The following is a 26069-nucleotide window of genomic DNA, read 5'->3' on the forward strand; positions in this document are numbered from 1 at the left end:
TGTAGGCCTGGTTTGGTGGTTATGAATTTCTTCAGTTGTTCTTTGTCATGGAAGTATCTTATTTCTCCATTACTTTTGAAAGTTTTTCAAGGTACATCAATCTAGGTTGGAAACTGTTTTCTTCCAGGACTTAAATCACTTCACTCAAGCTGTTCTGGACTTGATGGTTTGTGATAAGAAGTCTGTCATGATTCTGATGGGCTTTCCTTAATAGGTGATCTGTTTATTTTCTCTAATAGCTTTTAATATTTTGCTCTTATAGATACTTCACTTATCTGTCACATTCTTTTCTCATGCTTGGGAAACTTTCTGATATTACTTCTGCAAATAATCTTTTTATATAATTTGTACTGCCTCCTTCCTTTTGCTGACACCTATCAGGTTTTTTGTTTTTCTTTGCATATCTTGCAGCTGTTGAATTGTTATTTCCTGGTTCCTTGTTGTTTTTAAGAGATTTTTCCTTTCGTGATCACTAGCTGCAATCCTGATTTAGAGATCTGAAAGTCTATCTTCAGTTCTGTTTAAGTGGTTTTGCCAACTTTTAAGGGCATTTTTAATTTTCTGGATATTTCTTTGACTCTGTTTCATACATTCTATTTCTTTCCTATATTGCCCATTCAAGATTTCCATCATTTTCCTATGCTCCCCTATTTTTTTTATCTATGTCTTCTTTAGGTATACTCAGTAATTCTTTCATTACTGCTGACACTTCTTTTTTTTTAACCTGAGAGATTATTTTTGATCTGATTTCTTTTACAGCTTCATGGAGTTGTTTCTTTATCTTAGTTGCTATCATTTTGGAAATTCCAGCTGTGTGACTTCCAATTTATTTTTTGTCTGTGTCTCCTGAACTTGTTCTGAGGGGGCCAGAGGTCTGAAATTGCATTTTGATCCTTCATATTATCATTTTCCTGAGTTCCTCTGGATAAATTGGTTGCCAAATTCTGAGTGCTTCCTGTGCTGGCTGCCCATCCCCTGATTTAGAGGAATAAGCCAGTCACTTGGGTTCCTCAAGTCAAGGTTCCCCCAGTGACAGAGGGGTGGTGGGAGGGGCTTCTGCTGTCCTGCATGACTCACTGTGGCTCCTGTTATGGCACTGCGGTGGTGGGGGAAAATAGTTATTTAAAGAACAGGGGGAGGGAGGGAGAGAGAGAAAGAGAGAGAGAGAGAGAGAGGAAGGGGTCAAAGAAGAGAGATAGGGAAAGGAGAAGGAGCAAGTAAAGGAGAGGGAAAATTGTAGCAATGACCCCAAACAAAAAGTATGAAGAATCAAAACAGTTTCCAGTGGATTCATTCTCAATTTCCACACTATTAGAAGTCAAGCCACATAAGTCATGCCACAGTGACATGTACCTCTCTCTTTACTGCCCTGATATAACTGGGGTACAATTTGGTCTTTGTGTACTTCCTGATGCACATCAGCCAAATAAAACATGAACTTTATTTTGATGGTCTTGACTAATATTTTTCTTTGATAAATACAAATATCTATTGATAGATAATGAACAAACTAGGTTACACTTACAAATGAAGTACATAGGTTGTAAAAAGAATTTATGAATGTCTGCATATACCATAATGAAATCATTTCAAGGAAGATTAAATGAAAAGATAAATATGTGGAATATGCCATCATTTATCTAAGGAAGGTAGACATAAATTGTATATGTACACGTATTGATTCACATATTTTCTAAAAATGTTAAAAATAAGTTTTAGAATTGCTAGGCCAGGAATTTAGCTCAGCGGCATAAGCGCCTGCCTGGCAAGCATGAGGTCATGAGTCCAATCACCGGTACAACAAAAAAATTTTTTAATTACTTAGAGGAAGAGGAAGAGAATAGGGTGAAAAGTAAAGAGACAGAGACAGATTTCTCTGAATATGCCTTATTTTTTAATACAAGTATTTTATGTAACAAAAAATTAAAAAGCAAACTCTAAAACTAAAAATAATATGGAAATGTTTCTGTCAGTCAAAGCAATGTTGTAAGTAGAGAAAAACTACTCACCAGGGTTACCTGTTTTGAATCATCATTTGATGTTGGTAGTACAATATTGGTATTGTCATACTGAGACTATTATGTAATCATTTGAGATAAAACTAATGAGCAATTTCATTGTTGTCATTGATGACTTGGATTTCCAACACAAGAGAAGATATAGGTACAAATTAAAGACATTAATTTAGAACTCTTTGGTCCTAAACTTGAACTGAAGGTATTAATATGAATGTATAATAAAATCCAGCTTTCAGTATTTGTATTTTCTATTACTGTACACTGAAAATCCAGTGAAACCACATTCAGTATAAAAGTACTAGGCATTTTTCTTTCTCAGATTATAGTTCTAAATGTCAATTCCTACTACAAAGAGCCAAATCTGCTTGAGAAAAGTTTATTAAAGGATTTAGTTGCTTAAATTTTTCTGATCTGATCTGCTTTGTTATGTCTTTTGTCTTAATCTCTTTAAAATAAAAAAATTTTAAAAATCGTTTGTTAAAGGATTTAGGCAGGAATATATTATTATTATATATTTTACTATTACAATAGGAAAAGTATAAGATATACTTAAAACATCCTGTCACACTGTTCAAAGACTCACAACCCAACTTGAAAAGATATTTACCAACCAAAGATAGGGTAATTTCAGCACCAATATGGAAAATATACAAAATGTTCTGAAATAAATTCATGAGATCATACTATGCTTATTAAAAACATTCATTTGCAAACTAAAAATACAACTAATATTATTTGAAAATGTCTAAGTTTTAAAAAGTCACACTTTTATCCTACTCTTTCTTACATAACACCCCTCTGAGTAAGTGCTTACACTGAGAAAGAGCAATTTCTATGTTGAATTAGAGTACCCACAAAAATTTTTAAATGAATCAGAAATTGTAGCATTCATATGTCAATACTTTACAACTCCTTGTGAATGAACCCTGTAGACTTAGACATGAATGTCTGCAGCTACCAACATCTAGAAGAGAGACAACTTTTTATAATAAGCCATCTACAAAGTAATGTCTTGTTTCAAAAATCCTCTGAATTTGGTATGATTGAGCTTCCAATTTAACTACCAATTTACCAAAACAGAGAACCAATGAATAGGTTAAAAGCAAGGAATTATTCAGCAGAATTTGGACTGTGGAAAATTCTACTAAAAGAATGACCCGATTTCTTTCCTTCCAGTGATAAACCTGAAAGAAGAACAAAAAGCAGTTCGAAGGAGATTGTAGGTTAAAAAATAATTAAAAGACATATGAATTAATGGATGTGCAAAGTTCTTTTGGCTCCTACTTCAAACAAATTACACCCACACACAGAGTCATGTGCTGCATAACAACAATTAGGTCAATGATGGTCTCATGAAATTAAAATGCAGCTGAAAAATTCCTATCATCTAATGAAATCATAGCCATCATAAAATCACAGCTCAATGCATTATTTATATGTTTGTGATGACACTGGTGTAAAAATCTGTACTGCCAGTCATATAAAAGTATGACACATACAATTATGCACAGAACATAAAACTTGATAATGATAGTAAAGTCTATGTTACTGCCTTATATATTTACCATACTATAACTTTGATTGTTAAGCACATGCTTATACCTGTTTTTAAAAGTTTATTGTGAAACAATGTTTCTATTATGCTATGCCATCATAGCATAATAGTGACCTCTTGATTGCATCAAGAGGTCATATTAACTGATTGAACTATATCTATGTATATATACACTTTATGATGTTTGTGCAATAAAAGAATTTTCTTAGAATATATCCTATCACTAAGTAACACATTAATGTATATATCTGTTTCTGTATATCCATGAATATGTATGTACACACCCTGGCATTCTTGTGTATACATTTGAGTGTGTGTTATATATGTCTGTACATGAAAATTTACATGCTTAGAAATCAACTTAGTTTTTTAGATATGATGGTATTCCTATGTTTGAATATCTTAAAGTCATTACATTTCAGACAAATACTAAATATTTACAGAGTAAATGATAGGTAACTTGGTCTTTCTAGAAAATAAGATGTGGGTAGAGAGGTGCAGAAAAGTATAAATGAAACAAGCTGGCCATTTTCTAGTTTTTTATGGAAGCTGAGTGATTTATTCAATATCACATAACTACTAAACTATAAAGATAGTCCTCATAGCCTAGATGTCTGGTTATAAATTCTATACTCTCTGTGATACACTGAGATGCATTTTAAGTGCATCTCTACAGATACCTGGCACATAACCATTTCCAAATTGATTATTACTTGCAATATCCAGCTTAGTGGAACTTTCTGAGTCTTAAACATTTACTAATAATTTATATTGATTAAAAATTCATTGACGGGGACTGGGGGTTTAACTCAGCGACATAAGCACCTGCCTTGCAAGCAGATGGTCATGAGTTTGATCCCCGGTACTGATAAAAATGAAAAAGACCAAAAAAAAAAATCATTGACGCCACATATTAGGTGATACATTATGTAATAGCTTTTTTTTTAAATCAGTAACAGATTTTTTTTGTTAGCTGATTTGTCATTGTTGTTGTTGTGGCTTGTTTGTTTGTTTTTGGTTTTTTTGTAGTGCTTGAGATCAAACCCAGGGCTGGCTGCATGCTTGTCAAGCACTGTATCACTGGGCCACATCTATAACTTTAGTTTTTTTTTAATAAATGCTTTTGTTAATATATTCTGTTCAGAACTGATAGTGCCCATATGCCAGAAAGAACCTGATGTATATAATAATTTACAACGTAAGCATACACCAAAAAGCAAATTAAGAATCTAAGACCTTTCATATATTATATGGCTTTCTAAGTTCTTTAAAAACACCATAATTGTCTTCTTATTTATCTTGTTGTGTCAGTGATTTATGGAAACCAGAAGAGACAACTACAGTTCCAAGGACCCTAGGGCAAGACTCAATAGTACGCTGGGGACCTAAAATAATTGATATCCCTTTTAGAAATGCAAAACAAATGAAACTATATGTCACAGCCCAGAGTCTTCACTACCGTAGTATAAGCACAAATATTTTTAAGTCAGATGAATCTGATATTAAATCATCATCATCATATTCTTTAGCCAATTCCCTTCAGGAAAGAAAACTCCTAGTTATATAATTGTGTCAGGATGCACCTTTTTCTGAAGTATTGCCAAGACATTAAAAAAAAAAAATACTACCTTTGAAACATTTCCAACTTGTGCATCAAGTCAGCCAGGCTCCTGAGACAGATCACTCTTCTCTTGTAATCTTCTATTTTCACATTTGCTAATCTACTGCAGCAGAATTATGTATGTGTTTCTTATATCTCTGTAGTATTTGCTAACAAAATTTACCTATATCCATTAACCTTGACTACAATATGGGTTTTAGCAGCTAGCAGACTATATTTACTGGCTGTCCACCTATTACTACAGCTCTATCCAAGAATATTTTGTACCCACAATTTTTAAAACTATGTTTAGTCTTAGTTATAAATGCTGTGGCATTTTTTAACTGACTTACATTTTAAAAACAATAAATGTTTTGCAATCTAGCCTCATTATATCATGCACTGTGTTAAACCTCACATTTAATGTGTCACATGGTTTCTCTAATTATACATTTTGTCATTGCTATAATTAATTCAATGTAATCATTACTTTTGTTTTACTATTATGTATCACCCCTTTACCCACAGGTAATTTATGCAGATGATCTATTGTACTTAAAGAGAAAAGAAACATAAGCAAGCAAATCCTCCATCCACCATTTTTGATCTTCAAAGTGCTAAAATTTTGCACTGCTTAACAATTCCTGATCTTAAAACACAGACTTGTGCTTTGAGAGTATTACAGGAAAATGATAACTGTGACTAGAACAAAGAACAATAACAAGAACTTTTTCTGTGTGACATCCCCTTTGGAAACGGTTATGTTCTGGATATTTACCTAAAATTCATATTTTAGAGTCCTGACCTCCTATGTGATGGTTTTAGGAGAGGGGACCTTTGGGATGTGACTAGATCCTGAGGGCAAAGCCACCGTGAATCAGGTTAGTGCTCTTACAAAAAAGAAGCAAGAGGGAGTTTGTTTACCCCTCTCCACCATATAAAGATACATTAAGATGATAAGAAGGCACTATCTATGAAGAAAGAGCCCTCGTCAGACATTAAATCCACCAGCATCTTAATCTTAGACTTCACAGATCCATAACTGTAAGCAATAAAATTTCATTGTTTAAAACTCTCCCAGCTTATGATAGTTTTTACAGCAGCCCAAATGGATTAAAAGAGTAATGAGTTGTCAAGAAAAGCTATTCCTTTTAAAAAGATGAAATTTTTACTGGATACTTTAAAGGTCCCCTGTTTTTTTCTTCATTTGCTGCTTTCCATATGGATAGTGCACAGATCATGAAAGAATAAATATATTAAAATAGGAAAAAACTGCCCATGGCCACATCTATCATTTATCTTTTTAAAAAATTTATGGAGTGTTAGAAAGGCAGAATGCTACAGTATTGTGTTTCATATATATATATTTTTAATGTAATTGGAAAGGTATTAAAATAAATTATACAAAAACTTCTTGTCAAGGAAGCTAAACAGTATAGATTAGATAGTGATTTCATTTTAAAAAATGAAAACACTTCAGGTAAATTTAATGTTCCTCATTGACAAAATTGCAGGTTGGTGAATGAAAGGTGAGAATACCTTCTTCTCCTGTAGCCCCCCCTTTTCTTTATTTATTTTCTTCCTTAATCCTCCGCAAACATTTACTAAGGGAAAACAAAGTGCCAGGAAATGTGCAGAGTAGTCCTTTCCCTCTGCTTTCCCTTTAAAAACATTTATTGTTTTTAATTATAATCCAATAATTAGAGAAAATAAACAATTCTCAATGCAATAAGTTTACATGTTCTAATAGATAGAAATAGTAGCTGTATTTCTGTCCAAAAGAGGGCCCCAATAGCTCTATATACAGAGAAATCTCTCTTGATGTTACTTGAATGAGTAGACAGTAATTTGCCAAAAAGAATTTCCAAGATTATGTAACTACAATTGTTTGGTAGGAGAAATGAAGTGCTACAGGCATTTGTCTTTGGTTCAGAATCAAAATCTTGTTCTACGATATTCATGATGGATCAAACAGGATGCTCTGTGATACTATACTCACTTACGTCAAAAGCTTTTTCAAAGTACAAGCTGATTTCTACCTTTCTTTCATGGTTAAAATAGCCACAAAGTATATACCAACTGTACACTCAAAATTAGATAAAAGTAGAATTAAAATTCCAAGAGACCTTGGTGAATTGACAACACCAAGAGAAAATCAGTGAAGCCTAGAATGAGGATTTGTCCTTAAATTCAAACATTCTGAATTCAACCTGTTTAATATATTCAATTTAAAAGAATAACACATTACCTTGTCTCACAGTTTCAGGGGTTCTAGTCCATTATTATCCACCTCCACTTTTAGGCTTATGATGAGGCAGAAAAATCATTGCAAAAACACATAATGAAGGAAAGCTACTCAGCTTATGGCAGCCAGAAAGCAGAGAAAACGAGTTTGCCAGGGAGAAATAAAAGGACTAAGGACAAGACACATCCTTCAAAGACAACCCAGCAGTGTCCTACTTTCACCAACTGGACCCCAACAGCTGTGAACTCAAACAGACTAACCCAGTTGATGAAGTTAGCGCCCTCGTGATCCAGGCACACTATAAACAATAACAAAATAAGTGAATGACAAGCAAAGTTTTAACTCTAGGATAAATTGTCGAATGAAATTTTAGTAGCCCCTATGAATTTTTTCCCTTCTGGAATTCTGATTCTATTAAAATCTGGTAAAGATTACAAGTGGCGGAAAAATACTATTGGGAAATTGGAAAATGTAGATTCCAGACCCAGGACTACTGTTGTATCTATGATCTTCAAGAGGTCTAGCTGCTTTTCTGAATCTTGGGAACTCATTTATAAACTAAGGATTTAATATTTTATATATTTCCAGGCCTTTTCCTGGTTTAAAAGCTAGAGTGTAAGATTATGAAAAAAATTACATGTAAACATGATAATTAAATGTGTAAAGAAAAATGTTTCAAGCATCTATTCAATATTCTTACTATATTTCTTCAAAATTTACATTTTTCTTCTTGTCTGTTTACTATGTATCTCTAATAAACTCCCTTTAAGTTATTTTTTTTTTGCTTTTCCATATCCCTAGTCTTTTGAAATTAAACTGTCCTATCATCTTCAGAGTGGCTCCATAAATGAAATTACCTTGTATGTTATAACACTCAATCCTACCTATCACAAAGGTCTTTTCTCTTAGACCTAGCTAAAAAGTTCTGATGCTATTAAAAAGTTTAAAGTCTAGTCAATAATAATACTCAACTTACTGATAATTATCACTGACTCACCCCATTCTATAAGTAACAATTTTAATTCATACCAAGAAAGATATTTAAGTGTACAAAGAAAATTTAAGATAAATATTCACTTATCATTTAGAGAGATTGAGATTCAATATTCTCCCCTTTTCCAACATTAAACTCCAAAGACAGAGTCAAAAAGAAAATACAGGTAGCTTTAAAACACTACTCCTCCTTTGATACCGTCACTGTATTAAAGTATCCATAACCTTTAAGAATAGAAACCTCTATTCATATTACCATAGAATTTCTGCTGCCTCGCATTATCATTTTATTAGAAAAAAATCCACTTACAGACACATTTTGTTTTACTGTGCCATTTGTTACAAATAAAATTAATTTTTAAGAAAGATTTACTCCAAAAAGTATTGTCTAAATTCTTCCAATATAATTAATGGTTTCATGAGGCTTTGTCATTAATCAGAAAATTGGAAGATTGTACTGTTCAATACTCACCAAGCATTTAGCATCTAATTAGTCTTACATTGATGTTTTACAAATGCAACTGAATTCTGTAATCAGGGATGATGCGGAGGCTGTTCCCACCCTATTCCCAAGAAACCCGTTTCTTACACAGAAAAGAGCTGAAGAGAAATTTCTGGAAGACAAATGTTGTAGAACTAATCAGCCTAAATTTAAATCCTAGGAAAATACACAATCTACATTATGCTAGTTTAGGCATCAGCTTTTTTTTCCAATTCAAAGGAATAAGCTTTTGAGTACAAAACATGAGTTCTTCAAATTTTCTTGACTGTTTTCTTTTTTTATCTCATTGCTTCAAAGCTTGAAGTTTTCATCAAATAAAATGGAAAAATTATAGAAAATCACTTTGGGAAATCTGAGACTTATTTAAAGGTGTTACAGATATTGTAGCACAATTTTAATGATACAATTCTAAACTTGAAAAAAGCTGATCCTACTTAGGATTTTCAGATATAATTTGAAACAAGACAATTCTCTAATCAGAATTTTGTTAAGTACAGTAAATCTAATTTTTCAGTATGTATGACTGACCTGAAGTTCTGAGTAGGTTTTTAAAAACTCAGATCTGAAGACTAGGTGTCCAATTCAAGCTTTATCCCTACTTCTTACAAGCTATGTGGCCTTGTTCAATCCATTTATTTACAAAAACTGGGTAGCAATAGTAATTTCCTCTGGAAATACTATGAGGAGTAAAAGAATGATTGGAACATTGTAAATTCTTGAGTTTAAAATTTTTGATATTCATAGATCCCCATAGAGAGCAAAGACCACAGGGAACCAGGCTAATTCCTCTCATGTTTCTGTCTATGACAACTCTGCAAGGGCACAGCCTCGATGCAAAGGAATACCCAAGGGCTAACAGAAAAAAAATGCAAAAGAGAACTTTGGCTTCTCCCCACTTTCTTCGCTGGCTCTCTCTTCCTGCTACCATTGGCTTTTCTAAGAATCAGATCATGGTCACAAAAGTGGATTCCATTCATTGTGAGACTGGCTTGCTGCAATACAGGTAAAAATTGGGGGAAAAAAACAATAGAGAAAAGTAGCTCTTCTGGCACATATCATAAAAAGCTGAGGTTCTTTTATCTACATTATTGTTCCCCAGGACTCTCTTCTTGATGTTTGTTAAATACTCTTCCTAGGATATCTCATCCATTAGAAAGTTTCAGCTTCTTATCCATACACTGATGATTCCAAAATCTGTAGGTCCAAACCAAAATTCCACCCTGGACTCCAGACTCTCATTTCCTCTTGGGTATACCCAAGAAGAAATGCTCAATCTCAAAAAATGTTTAAAATTATGCCAATTATCTTCATCTAAGTAGAATGCAGTTATTTTGGGATCTCACTTTATAACCAGTACCTGTCATCTAAACCAACATTAGACTCTTTCTCTTCCAGTCAGCCTCCAAGACAAATGATTTCTATCTCCTCTCTAAATTATCCCTTCTTTTTCTTCTTTCTAACTTTTCCCCCTTACCCCTAGACATTACAGTTACCCACCCCCAACGACTGAAAAGGCTCTCTTCATAGTCTCCCTGGCTTCCTATTCTACTTTCCCCTACATGGACTTTTCCAAATAGCTTAGGAATATGGACCTCAAAAGAGACCAGTTACATGAGTACTAATAGCCTGGCAGCCATATAAAAGATTATTTATTTATGCTGTACCCAGAGTGACTAAAAAGATGGGCATAAATAATGTAGGCATAGAAATAAGTCACTTTGATATGACAGAATGAGGTAACTATCAAGAACCATGAAGAGTGAAAATTTTACCCTTCTTGGAAATTCTCAAGTTAGCCTACCATATTTCACCTATGCTGGCAAGAGACATGAGACTTCCAGATCAAAAACAGAGGACTCTGTGTTACTCACTGCACAACAAGCAGCATGAACACATTTGGAAAGATTTTTCAAAATCACATTGCATTGATTTTTCTTTATTTTAAATCCCACACTTGTGACACAAAGCAGCCCATGTGGCTGTTGCAACTCCATTGATTTGTGTCACTGTTGAGGAATCTTGAGCGTAGAGAACCTAAATCTTTATAATAGGCTACAAACCAATCTGTTCTTTGCCCTAAAGGAAGAAATTATTTTTTATTATGCTGGACATAAGCAAATCTTGCTTCTGATTCATAGAAAGTGTTATATGCCACAGCTGGTCACTTTTTAAACATCCTTGAAAACATATTAGAGAACAAGTGTAGTGTCCTGAGAGAACCATGTAGAACTCTCTAAGTAGACAGGCTTCAAATTCATACCAACCTCTCAAACTCACCAGTTTTATGATTTCTATCTTTATTCCTCCTTACCTGAAACTGAGAATAGCACTCATACCTAACTCTGTCATTTTACATTATCCAGTGAAATCACATGCATAAAAGTGTTTTATAAACAACGGAGCACAATGCAAATTATTTGTTCTGTATTCTAGAAATATTTTCTTGGTTCTAATGAAAATGAAAGGAAAACAATTTAGATTGCTAGGATAAAAAACTAGTTAATAAAATATTTACTAAATATGACCTTTGAGTTGTATAAGGTAAAACATAAGACACATTCCTTGACCGAAAGATTTCACAGACTGACAACTCAATAGCAAAAAAAAGAACCCAAAGAACCTGTTTTTAAAATGAGCAAAAGACCTGACTAGACATTCTCAAAAGAAGATAAACAAAAGGCCAGTAGGCATTTGAAGAACTGCTTAGCCTTGTTAACTGTCAATAAAATGCGTATCAAAACCACAACGAGGTAATATCTAATCCTAATGAGGATGGCCATTATCAAAAATAAATAAATAAATAAACAAGCAAGTAAAACATTGGCAAGGATATGGAAAAAGGCAAACACTAGCCCTAGGAGTGGAAATGTAAATTAGCATAGTCATTACAGAAAATAATATGGAAGTTCCTCAAAAATTAAAAATAGAACTATCATATGATTCAGCAGTCCCACCATTGGATATACTGGATCCCAAAAAAATGAAATCATTATGTCAGGAGACATCAGCACTCTAGTGTTCACTGCAGCATCATTCACAGTAGTCAAGATATAGAATCAAAGGAACACATTTATTATAAAATCCATTATTTTTAAAAGCAATGTGTATGTATACACAGCAGAATCCTGTTTGCTAAAAAACATGAAGTTTCATCATTTGAAACAATCTAAAGAAACCTGGAGGACATATGTCATGTAAAATAATCCAAGCACAGCAAAGGATGGTTCAGTGGTACAATGTTACAACTAGATAAAGGAATAAACTGCAGTGTCTATCACAAAATAAGGTGACTACAATTAACAATAAATTACCATATATTTCAAAATAACTAGAAGAGTGGATTTTACCTTACCACAAAGCAATATTTAAGGAGATGTACATACTAACTACAATTATATGATCATTTCACAATTTATACAAATAACAGAACCTCATACTCCATAAATATGCACAATTATTACGTGTCAATCAAAATAATAATTGCTTTGAACAAAAAAAATTACCCAAGCTGAATAATGAGGTTGAACAGGGAATTGAAAACAACAGAGTTTATAAGATAATATCAAAAGCTATAACATTTGCCACTGGGTTCTCCAAAGAAGAGAAGAAAGAGTTAGCTAGGGGGAATAAGTCCTGATTGCATGGAAAGGCATCTATAACTATAATAATATATGTTTCAAAATAGCTGGAAAACAGGGTTTTCAATGTTGTCACGAAAGAAAGGATAAAAGTTAGAGATGATAGCTATTTCCAATTGCCCCAATTTGATCATAACACAAAGTATACATGTATTGAACATCACATTGTATCCCATAAACACATAAAAATTATACTTCGATTAAAATAAAACATTTTATAGATGGGCCTAGTGGTACAAATCTATAACCCCAGCACTCTTGGAGGCTGAAACAAGAGAATGGAAAATTCAATCTCAGGCTGGGACTTCACCTCAAAAACTTTTTTAAAGGGCAGGAAATGTAGCTCAGGGCAAAGACCCTGAGTTCAATCACTAGCATTGAAAAAAATATTTTAAAAAGGTATTTCATCACTCAGGGAATGAGCAGACAGTAACCAAGGTAGAGTCCAGTGTCAGAATAAAGTATAGAAGCATATGGCCATCATTAACTTGCAGGGCTTGCAGGAATCTAAGTAATCATTAAATTCAACAATCTCACTTGCCAATGCAAAACTGATGGTGAAGATGTTTGGCCAACTTTTTCAGGGGTTAGCAGTTACCTGGTGGCAGGCCATCAGACCTGACCTTTAGTGTGGTAAGAGGCCTTCACGGGACTTTCCTTATCTTGGGCAGAGTTCTTTTTTAAGTTGGGGCAGAAATGTGGTTTGCACCATACGTTTTTCTCTCCTCTACAGTTTTACTTTAGTTGCCATTTTCATTCCTCCAGAATTATGAGTTTGTTTTTCTATAACTTTTCTGAAAGGTTGGTTTTCTCTCTCCTTTGTATAAAAATGCCATCTAGAACAAATTTTCCCTCTGGTCTCCATTTTCCTCCTCAGCTCCCTTCCACCTGGCTCCCTATGTAATACCTTTTCCCCATCATAGCCTACAAAACGGTGACTTTGCCAACTTCCCAAAGCCTAACTGCCAGTTACTGTGCTTTTTTATTGCCAGTTCATGCTACTCTATGTCTGCCCAGTGCACTTAAAGCAAATTTCACAAAATGTAAAGCGAAATATTAGTCACCAACGTTTAAATTCACTTAAATACTGGATGTAATTAACTGCTAGGAAAATATGGAAGGCAAGAAAAACCATAGCTCATTCATTCTTCCTAGGAATATAATATGGATTCTATTCTAGTGTAAAATTCACCAATTTACAATAAACTTGATTTTGATTCCATTTGTTGAGTTTTAGAGTCTTTCTAAATTTATCATTAATCTCATATTGAAATTGAGTTGGGGGAAGAAGACTAGAAATAAATTTTTAAATAAATCTTACAGTAGCTCTAGCTCAATAACCTTAGATATTAATTTTATAAGTTCAGTGTTCTGGGACAGTATAGTGAAAAAAACAGGTTCATTCAACTTAAAGCATGGCTTTAAGATCATTAAAGAGTTCAAAAATCTTTTATACTTCAAAGAGAGAAGTGTTTAGGAATGCTAATACAGTACAAAGTTATAGTGCAATCCTTAGCTAAACACAAAGCAAAAGTTTTCCATTTTAAATTTTTATCATCTAATGAATTGATTTTTTAGATTTTATTATGCATAGTTTTTCTTAAAAAAAAATATAGCTAGAAAGTTTTAATTTTTTGAAATCTTCTATAGCAGCCACCAACTTAAAAGCTTTGCTTAACCAAGAAGGACTAAAATAAAATCAATACATATTTGAATGCATACTGTCTGTACTATATAGCATTTAGAATTGAGACAGCAGATCTTCCAATATCACTGAAGTCAAGAATAAAAGTATCACAGTCAATAGTGTTAATGAAATTTTTAAAAAGAAAAAACAAATCTGGTTCATGATAAATTATGAATATAATTATGTAGATAAGAATAAATGGCCTTAAATTCCCTACTGAATGATTAGTCAACTTACTGACAAAAGCAATCCAAATATATTCCACATGTGATTAACAACACTTAAATTTGACATTGACAAATATTATTTAATGTATACAGCAGTAAAATCACACACATCTGTCAGCCCTAATTCTCCAGGTTATGCTAAATCATGGAAAGAATGAGGGCTTTGATTAGTATTCTTATTTTACTTGTGTCCTTGACCTTTTGGCTATAATGTATACATCTTTAAATTCAAGTTAGAGATGAAAGTTGTAGGTTGAAATAAATTCTCCCTACACATATACACAGATACAATTAAAATAAATGAAAATTATTCAAGAATACTTCACACATTTAAGGAACATACAAACATGTACTCTATCAATATGTAACTACTGATCATCTTCCCATTAAATTTATTAAGTACCTATTATGTGCCAGATACTACTGTAAGCACTGGGAATTAATATAAATAAGATATACATAGGTCTACCTCACAAAGCTTACAGTCTAATAGATTGAGTAAAATAAAATCATATCATTATTCAGACGTAGACAATGTACATGTATATGTATATGCATATTTGCATGTATATGTAAATTAGAAACTTCTAAACACTCAGAATAAAGGAAATAAATAAGATTTAACAGCATGAATAGTGCAAAGTATAATCATATAACTTAGAAAAAGCAAACTATTCACTTCCTTAGATTAACACTGTCTAAATCAAATCTCAATTTATAATTAATTTTTCACATAAGTAAACCTAAAAGTTTCCACTATGTTGCTAAAACCATTAACAAAACATTTTACACAGTGGACTGAGCATGTGACTTGAACATCAGAATAGGGTCACACATCTGAGCTATGACAATTTGTAACGTTAGGAAAACTAGGTTATGGAACAAAATGCTACTAATATATGAAGGTAAAAAGGTCAAAGTCTCTGTCATAAAGTATTATGTCTCCATTCATAAAGAAAAAACTTTTGGAAAGTTACTTAAGATTAGCAAAGCAAACAATCTTCTAAGAATGAGATACTCTAAGGTTGCAAATTCAATAAATGGCATACATAAATAAATACGTACAGAAAACCCCATCTTTTCTCAAAGTCCATTCTTCCACACACTCATAATGCTACTCAAATAGAAGTCTAGACAATGTGACCAAAATTTTAATATCTAAACTTTTAGTTAGCAGTTGCTATTGAAATTGCAATGATGGTTTGTAAAGCTTAAATTAATCCTGTATACTACAATGTGTCTATGTATAAGACAGTAATGAAATGAATAAACTTATTTCTTCAAATTGCAGAAGATAAGCCAAATAACTAATAAATGTAGTTTATGTTTTGGAGGACATATGTTCTTTAAATAGAAGGCTAAAAGCTAAGTAAAACTTTGTGAATCTGTGCTCAGCGCAGTCTAAGAAAAGTGCTGAGTCAGTGGCCAGGATTAGGCTGTCTACAAACTAAAATTTGAAGGCATCTTGCCTTTGTGAATGAACGGAGTAATACTCATTGATAAAATACTCATTCAATCTTCACAACACAAACCAACAGTATTAGCTTCCTGTCGAAGCCTGTAAGAAATCCAGACTCTCAGGCCCTAGTCCAGAACCTCTATTTTAGCAAAATTCCCCCAAGTAATTTGTGTATATAAATAGAAGTTTGAGAGGCAGTAATCCTAATCTAAGAAAGAAAGTACTACAGAGTCTATGCAAAAATATTTGGCATGAATTTAAACTTCTGCATTCTCAACACATTTCTTAAAGCCACCAATATCAAAGCGAGCTCAGTATCAACTATATAATGAGTCATCAGAAAAAAATACAACTATTATAAACTGCTAATCTTTCCCATTCTACTCCTCCGAATTAACTTGGCTCCATATGCAAGTGGACTGGAGGATTGTGGGTAGAGATGACGGAAGAGCTAGAATACACATACCTGGACTAGCTGTCCTCACATACCCGGGTCAACGGTGACGCACATGGCCTGCAGATAGGCCTGTGACCCATATAGGATTTCACATTCAAGTTGATTGCCATCATTTGTAACTCTCAAAATTTCACATTAAAAAATCTGCATGTCTAAGTTTTCTTCTGAAAGTCATAAAAATCTAGCAACACCACATTCCAGCATGGTAACATGCAGTAACATGTGAGCCCCAACTCACCCGTCCCAGTTGGATATTGGTCAGAATCTCCACCTTTCCCTATAGTCTCCCCAACACTGTGGCCAAGCTGTCAGCTGTCATTTATCCATTTCCACTTGGTCTGCTTCAGTCACTCCCATTCTCAGGCTGACTTAACAGATGTTTAAGTTTGCAGCTCCTTCAAGAGGCTCCTGAGCCCATCATGTCTCCGATCAAAAGTCAGAAACATGTAATTCAGGAAAAAGAGCTACTGTTTGTATCAACTCAGTTTGGTGAAAGGCTTTGTAAGCTGGAGTTGATTCACTGCATTGCATACCTCACCCTAATATATACGATGATATTTCTCTTCACAGTGTATTCCAACCCAGTTTAACCAGTTGGTTTCGGACCTGCTCTTCAAAATTATAAACAAGAATTATTAGTACAGGCTAAGTCAGTACACTGCTAAGTCATTTCTTTAGATTCACCTCAAAACTTCAAGTAATACACAGAAAAGAAAATCCCCTAAGAAAGTGTCCTTGACATTTTTTTATCATTGAGATGCCCCAAGCATCTAAAAAATGCTTTCTGTTTATGGAATGAATGTTCCTATTCCCTAAAATTTCATATGGTGAAACCCAAATCCTCCATATGATTATTCTTAAAACTGGGACTTTGAGGAGGTCATGAAGTGGAGCCTCTGTGTATGAGATAGTGCCTCTATAAGAGAAATGCACTCTCTCTCTCTCTCTCTCTCTCTCTCTCTCTCTCTCTCTCTCTCTGCCTCTCTCTCCCCTTTTCTCTCTCTCCCCACCTTTATCTTGAACTTCTAGCTTCTAAAACTATGAAAAATAAATATTTGTGTACATATACCCTAGTCAATGATATTTTTATTTTAACAAAACTCACAATGCCAAATGTTTATTAAATAATCAAAAGATTTTCCTAAATTATAGATGTTAAAAATTCATACACAGATTTTGAATGAATGTGTTTAATCATCATGTACTACATAATGCTTATTCATTTGCTAGCTGAGATCTACTTGAGTGATCAAATCAGCCTACTTCATTTCAGTGTCTATGAAAACCAGAACCAGGGCCAGAGATTTAGCTCAGCAGTGTAGGTGCCTGCTGGGCAAGCGAAAGGTCATGAGTTTAATCCATGATGCCAAAAAAAAAAAAAAGAAAAAGAAAAAAGAAAAGAAAGAAAGAAAGAAAAGAAAGCCAGAACCAAAAGTACCACAAGGACACATAACCCTAACAAGCCTGAAACCCATGGCCTAGCACAACTGGTTTACAACAACAAACAAACAAACAAACAAACTAAATATATATATATATATATATATATATATATATATATATATATATATTATAAAGACTAAGTAACATAGCTAACCTGAATTATAAGACTTAGTCTGATTCAATTTCATGTTCCCAGGCTTCTTCAAACATCATTGCAATCAGCATCACCACCATCCAGTCTTACAAAGCTGCTTGTTTATTGAAGTATATCTACAGAATATTTGTAGACACCCCTGTAACTAATGAGAGACATCCCCTTGACTTTAAAAGACTAGTAATAACTTCTCAAGACATACATAAGTCATGCATTCCATACCATGATGCTTAGAAAGGGTGAACACTTTTTTTAAAAGTACTTTTCCAGTTATCTTGAAAATTTCATTAAAGAAAAGATGATGCTGAGAAACTGAGAGGTATAAGAAAATAAAATGATTTTCTTAGAGTCACACAGATATTGTTTGAGGTACAAAAATATCTCCAGATCTCTTGCACCACCCCACACTGATATTATCATAGTCATTTGCTAATCACAAGAGCAAATTCATGAATTTTCCATTACCAGTAACAAGTGATAGAAGAAGAAAATATATCTTTAAAGTGCAAAATCTAAATTTTGATTTAATTCTGAACATATATTTATAAAAACACCAACCAGTGGTCTGAAAGAGAAACGAGAATGCACTTTCACTTTCCTGTGAGCCTTTAGATTGTCTCTCTGAAGTGTGGATAATCTACATCTTTTCTCCTGCACACCACAAAAAAGAAGAATTAAAGTTACAGCTATTTCACTCAAGTCAACTCAACTTTCTGAAGGAAAATACAAACAAAAAAAGATCATATCACTACTACTATGCCTGCTGGGTATTTCTATGAAGAAAGTTTCTGAACACTTGGCACCAACAAATTTGAACATATCATTCCCATTTACACAAGGTTAAGCTAGGGGGAATAATGTTACAATAACCAGGCATTTCTATCCTAAATAAAATAGTACTGGACAGTGTCTCTGTGAATTTGGAATTGGCCACAAGCCAATGCAGATTACACACATATAATAAATATGTAATATTTTCCTTGTATGTTCTCAATTAGTCGTTTCTGAATTTCCAGCTGATGGGAGCAGTCACATTCATTTCATTAATACATAATGCTCTACTATCCCCATAAACAAAGTTCAGAGCTTACTTGCTCAAAGAATATACTCCAACAAAATCTCTCCTCTATCACTGAGTTGAAGGGGTGTTTTTGTGGTTTTTTTTTTTTTTTTTTGGTTCCTATGACCATGTAACACATTGCTAGTGCCTATCTTTGCTTGCTCCAATTCATAAAGATAAAAAACATAAAGTCAGAAAAAAAGCAAAATGTGACAAAGTACATACTTTGATTTTCTCCTCCCCTTCCCCTTTCTCTTCTCATCTCCCCTCCTTCCCTTCCTCACCCACTTCTTGCTACTTTTCCTCTTCTTCTTCTTCTTCTTCTTCTTCTTCTTCTTCTTCTTCTTCTTCTTCTTCTTCTTCTTCTTCTTCTTCTTCTTCCTCTTCTTCCTCTTCTTTCTCTTCCCTTCCCCTCCTCCTTCTCCGTTTCTGGTATCAGTATTTTATCCCAGACCTTCACACTTCAACATATTTCCAGGCCTCTTTTTAGGCCTTTTATTTTAGACAAGTTTTTGCTAACTCACTAAGTTACCCAGGTTGAGCTCAACTTGGTATCCTCTAGCCTCAGCCTACCAAAATGCTGGGATTATAGATGTGTAACATCACACCTAGCTATATTTATATAGATTTTACACATAATAAAATAAACATATTATGGATATTAGAATTGGGAAGCTGAGTGTGGTGGCACTTGCCTGTAATCTCAGCATGCAGGAAGCTGAGGCAGGTGGATCACCACAACTTCGAGATCAGCCTAGGCTACAAAGTGAAGTCAGAACCAGCCTGAACTGCCTAGCAAGACCCTGCCTCAAAAAAAAATTGAAACCATTAGAAAAGGGTAAGTATATTTATTTCCATGAATACTTAAGTATTGAGATCTCCAAAAAGAACATCTTATAAAAGAAAAGAAGGACTCAGCCACAAAACAAGACATGAAAACGAAGTGGAACTTTAAGATAAATAATAATTTTAAATGATGGGTTTTTATTTTTCTCCAGGAAGAATCTGTCCTCTCATCACCCCAGGTCAATCTGACTTGAAAACTTTTAATTCCAAAGCATACTTTTCCAAAATTCTCCTGCCTAATATCTACTATGGCTCCTTCATAGGCTTGTTTGTAATTCCAAAATTCACAAAAGCAAAATGTTGTTCTGTATTATTAAGCTCAACAGAAATCTCAGTATGCAATGGTAGGAGGCCATAGGCAATTAACACTGCAAATTGAAAGGCTTAGAATCTTTGTGTGACCTTTAAAGGGCAACTGAGTTGCCCATTCATGTGTGTGCAATTAAGACAGTGACTAGTTCACAGTAGCAAAATTCATAAAAATATGAAAATATTTAGTAAAACAAACCTTGCATTAATCAAAAGCTATGCTGAACTCCCCGGGCTTAATGTAGGTTGTTAGCTTTACATAGCTCCTAGAGATTAAAGAGCAAATCAGGCTTATTTCTCTAGTTGTCTCCATTTTATCGAAGTACTAAATTCGGCCTATTGCCATGATTGCTAAAATGCAACATTATCACAATAGTGAATCTCACTGTAAAGCATTGCCAAAATCTACAGTATAAAAGAAGCAATGTGAATATAAATTTAGTTGAAATACTACATTTGTATAATAGCAATACTACTATTGCTGGAGGAAAGGAAAACGTCCCTTTTCTAAGTGGCCATTCAGGAGAAATTTTAAAATAATCACAGCCACTATGGAAGCCACTATAGGAGATTGAAGGGACTGATGAAAAAAAGTTTAACATAAGCAAATCAACTGATTCGTTAGTTACATCCCTACTTCACATGGGCCACTGTGAACAAAGTAGAGTATTCATTTTAGGGCTTATATATATTCACTTTTCCTTTTATATCCAAGCAGACTAGAAGTCTTATTTTCCAGTGGCAATAGTGATCAATTGCAGAAGTGAGCCGATTTACAGCGATTCAGCTATTAGCTTACCTATCTATCATACAAGAAGAAATCCAGCATACATATGCCACATACACATTGGAAAGAGATGAGTTTTGGAAATCTAACATAATTTGGAGTGTAATATCAAACGTTTCAGAAAAATTTGTAAATGCCAAACCACAATAGTAGCTTCAGTGTAAAGCATGGTTTGTATTTTGACTGTGGAGAAATACGTATAATAAAGGCAACATATAAATATATTGAGTTTCAAAATGTGTTGGAATTCTCAGTTGTAGTGTCAATAAACACATTCCCAAAGTTCTCTACATGAAGCAGAAAGTGGATTTTTTTCTTGCATTTATAGCCTAGCAAATAAAACTATCTTCAGAAAAAAAAAATATGCTGTAGGTAACAGTAGCTCAAATAATAAAACTCAATTATAAATAACCTTGTTAAATTATGCTACAGATTAAGTGATATAAAATATTGAAAACTGTGTATTTTAAAATGTGGACTTTTTATAGCTTTTGTTGCTCATTCAACAAAAAAGTCAGTATTTTACATGGTTGTCATTAAAAATTGTGTGTTTGTGTGATTTTACAGATGCATATTATAGAGAATTGATTTTAAATACTACTTTTTTCATATTTTATAAGTCTAAAATTTCTGTAAGAATAAAAATTAGTTTTATTTTATTAATAAGCACACTGAATCACTGAATGAATGAACAGAGTCAGATCTTCTGGAATTTACCAAATACATCAGTGGCCAATGACAACAAAAAAATAGAAACTAACTTACAGGTCTGTATTTATCAAGTCTACCTGTCTATCACTCATTTCAAGCTGTATTCCAAACCAAAGTAAAGCTGTGCTTTAAAAAGATTCATGGTACCTCACTGTAAAATTATTCCTTTTCTTTCAATGGAGTAATTAAATAGTTCTACCCTTTCCAAGTAGTTCAAAATGATCAAAGAATTTTCAAATAAAATAGCACATTCTTCATATTATATGCCCTTAGAAAAACCAATGATTCAAAAGCAAGATACAGAATGAAGTACTGTGCAAGCATGTGGGCCAAATATGAGGTTAATTCAGCTGGCTTGGCCTTCATTTTTAGCAGCAATCCGTATTAATGCATTTCTTATTGTTTTGATGGTGCCCAACTAATAATAGATTGATGAATTGCATTTGTAAATGTCAGGCATAGGTCAAAAGGGACTATGTTGGATGCTTATTTCATTTCAATTTATGCTTTTTAACCAAGAAAACAAAATCACACTGCACAGTGAAGTTCTTTATTTTTGCTTGAATTTTCAATGAGCAAAACAGCTGCAGAATAATGTGACTTAATGAGGCATCCCTAATAAAATATTAGAGAATTAAAAGCAGGGGCACTGAACTGCTTGCACTCTGGTTGTTTCATCTTCTCAAGTATATTGGAAATAACTGATGACACTTTGGAATAGTCTTCATTTGAGACATGCTTTAGAAAGCTCATCAGTAAATGTTCACTAGTATGCAGTTACAGCCGAACTTGGGCACAGTATAACAATACTGTTTTGTAGGGGCCATGATAAGAAATGCCTTGAAAATGCTAGAGAGGCCCACCTCATCCTTTCTCTATGGAGTAATCCATAGCATTCAATTAGTGCTAAATCAGCCTGAAAAAGATCTTCACACATTTCAATACAACAATACATTTTAAGGTGGTCATCAAAGCACTTTTGCGGACCATCTTGGACTCACGACTATTATAATTTTCTGATAAGACATAGAATCATCTTTCTAAAATTTTTTTATCATTCTCAAAGTCTCATCATTTTATAAATTTTTAAAAAGGAAAAGTGGCCATGTCTAAAAACAGATTTCCATTTTACAGCCATGTCATCACATTTTATAACTTGGTGGTTAGTAAATACTATAATGTAGTCTCTACACAATGCATTTCCATTCTGACACAGATCCATGAGCAAGCTAAATTCTTTGATTTGTCATTGTTAAAACAGTTAATATTTTTCTGATTCAGAATCACATATAAACCCTCCATCCCCCTCTAGCACAACTTGTAGAACTACATAATGTTTGCTTTCATGTAAAGGTTTTTAGGTTCTTCTTTAAAAGATATTGTCTAAGCACTATAAATAAATGAGTTCAAGCATTCTAAACTACTACATTTTAAAGGCAAGAAAAGAGTAGAGATTTTCATCTCAAATAATGCCTCCTTTAATAAAAATGCACTAAAATTGTATTTATGTTTGCCTCTTAAAAGACTCCTAAAAGTATTCAGTTGGCAGTTAAGATTACTCTCAAGGTCTTATAGCCATAATTAATATAATTCAATTGTTTTCATTGAAGACTAAGAAAATGAAAATAAACTCAGCTTCAGTGTGATTATTAATGCCTTTGAGTGGTTAGTGATGGTTTTAAAAACTTATTAGAGTTCTGAAAAGGTTACGATCCAACTGACTCAGGATAAGAACCAGAACAAAGTAAAAAAAAGAGACAATTAAATTAAACGCCAAATATTCTATTTAAAAACATGTCCTAATAAAAAATTTAAAAGAAAAAAATTAAGAATGTTAGGTGTCAGTTCCATAATGGTGAATGATTCACCCATCCAAAAGTATATGTGCACACAAAAAGGCCAGAGTAAATACAAATAACCCTAACGCTCTGCATCTTTTTTAAGTGCTAGAAGTATTTTTAACTTCCTGTGCTAGTTATTTTGTTTTATCACTTTAAATGGAAATCTTAAATTAATTCCTTGTTTGTCTTAGCTTATATTGCCTAATTGAGCAGTTTTAAAGTGTCAATTGATAACAATCTGAATGTGGACTTCTAAAACACTCTAGGTGGGAAGACAGGAACCAGATAATTACCACTCAGTCAATAGTCATTTCAAATTCATCCTGTCCTGTGTGGAGGACCCTCAAAACTGATGCTCTGGGAATACTTTTCAAAGAGTGCAGGGGCCTTTGTGGTTTTCGTGGGGTTTTTTTTAATCCATGAACAACTTTACAAAATTCAAGAGGGGATTTCACACTCACAGAAAGGATATTTTCTTTTCTCTTATTGTCACAAGTCAACCACCTAGGACGAAGTGAAGAGAAGTAAACCACCGTAGCAACTACCTTTTCGATTCCCGAGACTTCAGGCAATTGTTTAACACTCGGTCAGGAAGTGGAATACTGAATAGCAAGCATTACACCCGGTGTACCCCAAGGGCTGTTCCAGAGGCGCCGTCCTTCTCAGACGGAGACTGGATAGCTCAGACTGCTGCTCTAGGAAAAATGGGACGAGGGCTCTCCAACTTTCCCTTTCAAAAGCAGTTTCTGCAAATACCATGTTACCCTGTGATAAGTGAAGATCAGTAGCCTAAGAAAAAGCCTCGTGGTAGACACCTAGCCTTTTAGAATAGAAAAGGAGAGAAAAGCAAATGGAAAGGAAAACCCAGCATTACTAGCAAGGTTTGTCAAACACCTAATCAGAAAAAATGAAAAGTAATTAGTTTTTCGGAAGCGGTTTTCTTTTTCTGAAGGCTGCTGATCAAAGGATCCTTTTCTAAAGGTCCCTTGGAGTAAGTAGCCTTTACAAAAGACTTGTTCATTAATAAAGTGCCTGTCCCTACATCTAAAATAAACCTTTAAATAAATGAGGCGCAGGAGCTTACAGCATTATTCTTTATGAAAATACAGTAGTTAGAGGTAAGGAAATCAATAGCCTCCCTGAAACGCCCATCTCTGCAGACAGGCCGAGAATTAACTAATCAGAAGTGGACAGAAAGTAGGAATTTCTGATAGGCGACCTGACACATGCCATTGATCACTAATCCTCTCTTGAACACGATCCCCCAACTCTGGAGTAGGAGTTCAAAATGGTTACCGGCCAGGCTTGGTCTGGGTGACGAATCCAATTAAACCCCACTTCAGTCCTCCACCGGGTCGCGACGGTGTGCGGAGAAATGGGGCAGAGAAGAGAGGAGGGCACCGCTCCCCAGCCTCCTTGGGCACCCCGGTCCCTCCTGGGCGTCCCTCCACTCCGCCTCACCCGGACTGCCTGCCAGATCCTCTGCCCCCAGCTCTTGCCTCCCTCCTGTCACCCCCTCCCTTGGTCCCGAGCCCCGAAAAAGGGGAGGGAAACGCGTGCCTCGGGGGCTTCCGAGCCCGCGGTCCCCAGAGCCCGGGCGTCCGGAGGCGCGGTCGCACCTGCCTACCTGCAGCCGGGCTTCCCGGTGGCGGCAACACCTAGCGAGGTCCCTGCAGCTTCCGCGGGCCGGCGCCAGTCTTATCGCTCTCGCATCGCTTCCAGGATGCCAATCCGCCGTCACCATCCAGGGGCATAGGGACCCGGAGCCTGGCGGTGTGTGCTCGTGGAGGGCGTGAGTGTGGCCCTGAGCGTGCGTGTGTGTGCGCGCGCGCGAGTGTGTGTTTCCTGCTCCGATGGCAGTGAGGGTTCGGGAATCTCTTCACATCCAAACTGGAATCTCCCTAAAGCCGGAGCGGGGTGGAGTGGAGCGCCCGATCTGTCCCTCTTCTTTACCGCACAACGTCAAAGTACTCAAAAGATGTGTTTACGGGGAGGAGGAGAGCGCCGGGGTCCCGCAGCGCTGGCAGCGCTCGCTCCGGCCGCCCGCCCGCGTCCTCGCCGGCTGCGCTCCGCTCCCCAGACTGCGAGGATCGAGGCGGGCTCGCTGCAGTCACAGCTCTCATTCCATCTCTGATTTGTTTGCTTTAACCCGGAGCGCAGACTTTCCCTCTCGCCGGCGTCGCCCCCGCTCACACACGCGCGCGCTCGCTCATCCGCCCGCCTTCTCCCGCCCTCTGTCCCCGCGGAACGGCGCTGCCGCGGCGCGGTTCACCTTCAGGGTCGCGGCCTCGCCTCGCACTTCCCCAGCTCCCCGGCTCTCGCAGGTCGCGGGCCTCCGAGGCGGAGTAGTGGGTGGTTATGCGCTGGCCGGAAAGGAAGGGGGGCTCCGGGCTCGGCCGGTGTCCCCCGCAAGACTCCCGCGTTCCTCGGGCTCGGTGCCCCCGACCCGCAGTTCGTGGACGGGTCCCGCTGCTGCCCTCTCGGAGTCACTTAGCAACAACTCCTGCCCAGCCGCAGCGCCCCAGTCTGGCCTCCGA

At 35.4% G+C, this 26069-nt stretch overlaps 1 protein-coding gene across 3 annotated transcripts in view; it reads right to left on the reverse strand.

The window, feature by feature from the left end:
- The window catches only part of Tafa2 (TAFA chemokine like family member 2), a 481707-nt gene extending 456366 nt beyond the window's left edge, over positions 1 to 25341 (reverse strand). For 2 of the 3 annotated variants that reach the window (XR_010049340.1, XM_063255054.1), the window contains exon 1: positions 25160 to 25341. The gene's annotated coding sequence lies outside the window, so the exon portion shown is untranslated. Of the gene's footprint in view, positions 1 to 24828; positions 24973 to 25159 lie in introns of those variants that run through there. The other variant, XM_063255056.1, reaches the window with a different exon arrangement.
- Between the last annotated feature and the right edge of the window lie 728 nt (positions 25342 to 26069).

Source organism: Cavia porcellus, unplaced genomic scaffold (genome assembly GCF_034190915.1).
Source record: "Cavia porcellus strain 051 isolate PalLab524CR breed Dunkin Hartley unplaced genomic scaffold, mCavPor4.1 scaffold_8, whole genome shotgun sequence".
Lineage (NCBI taxonomy): Eukaryota > Metazoa > Chordata > Mammalia > Rodentia > Caviidae > Cavia > Cavia porcellus.